The sequence below is a fragment of the Epinephelus moara genome, chromosome 19 (assembly GCF_006386435.1).
Source record: "Epinephelus moara isolate mb chromosome 19, YSFRI_EMoa_1.0, whole genome shotgun sequence".
Lineage (NCBI taxonomy): Eukaryota > Metazoa > Chordata > Actinopteri > Perciformes > Serranidae > Epinephelus > Epinephelus moara.
The window spans coordinates 28,569,244-28,570,663 of record NC_065524.1 but is presented as its reverse complement, the minus strand read 5'-3'; the positions used below and the strand labels follow the sequence as shown (position 1 = coordinate 28,570,663).

The following is a 1,420-nucleotide window of genomic DNA, read 5'->3' as shown; positions in this document are numbered from 1 at the left end:
AGTGATCTTGTTGCCAGTGTTTCCTGTTGCTGTTTCGTTGTGACTTACCTTGTTTCTCCTGTGATCAGGAATCCTCCTCGCTCACCTGCATTCTGCCTGCGCCTGCTGGATCTGCCCCCGTCCTTCACCGTGCCTCTCCGTTGTGCCCCACCACCTCGTCTCTCCACCCCGCCTTCGCCCTGCCTCACTGCACTGCCTCGCCATCCAGCCACAACATTCAATTAAAGCACCTTTAACTGATTCCTGTCTCCGAGTCTTGCTTTTGGGTCCCACTCTCAGCTGTTTAACGTGACACTCAGACATTCTCTGCCTGGACGTTCATCGAAATGCATTACAGAAAGTCAGTTTTGTTCGGATTTGTTGGGATCAACACATTAGGCTTCACACGGACGCACCAAAATGTTGGGAACATAAATTCGGGCTTCACACGGCGGCACCAGATATGTTGGGATCAATATATTAGGTCTCACCAAGATGCACCAAATATGTAGGGATTTAATTGGCTATCGGAAATAATGAATAATTATTATTAATAATTAATAATCATGTTAAATAATGTGACTTAATTAACATTAAATCACCTCATGGGGCACCATTCCCGTAAAGGGAAAAATGATAGCCAGTTAAAGATATCAGTCTCATAAAATATGCTAAACTATTAATTTGGAGTTTTTATTTTTTTTTTATATACTTTATTAATCCCTGAGGGGAAATTCAATTTTTCACTCTGTTTGTCAGTTACACACAGGTCCGAACACACACACATGCACAAACTGGACCTATACATGCACTAAGTGGAGAGATGTCAGAGTGGGCTGCCCATGACAGGCGCTCCGAGCGGTTGGGGGGTTCGGTGCCTTGCTCAGGGGCACCTTGGCACCTTGGACGCGGACTTGAACAGGCGACCCTCCATGTCCCAACCCAAGTCCCTATGGACTGAGCTACTGCCGCCCCAATTAAAAATTAAAAAAATGAATGCCAACAACCAAAATTAACAGTAACGCCTGAAGGATTTCGACGACGAGTTCTTGACGCAGCAGAGGCTGATTATTCATTCACTCTTGTGCAACATTAAACAGACAGCAGGCATGATTCCAAAGAATTATATTTATTCACTAGCAAAGCAAACCAAAACACACAAATTCTAACTAACTATATACAAGCTTGGTGAGTATATGTGTGTTGTGTGTGTGTGAGAGAGAAAGAAGAGAAAGAAAGACAAAGGTGGGTGTGGTCATCAAGGAGCCGTTTGGCCTACAAAACAAAATGGCTGACAACAGAGAACCAGTCTTTGTTGGGTCCTTTGTTCCAAAGGTGAAACTCCGAGGAAGCTGGTTGCTCAGGGTTTAGCAGAGTTAGACGCTGGGTGCTAACTCACTTAGTTCCTTGTTGCTGGAAAGCTAGTTGCAAACCTTGTGTT

General features: G+C 44.4%; 1 pseudogene; it reads left to right on the top strand.

Moving 5' to 3' along the window:
- LOC126406331 (G-protein coupled receptor 4-like) overlaps window positions 1-225 on the top strand; it is a 9,556-nt pseudogene extending 9,331 nt beyond the window's left edge.
- Window positions 226-1,420: the final 1,195 nt, after the last annotated feature.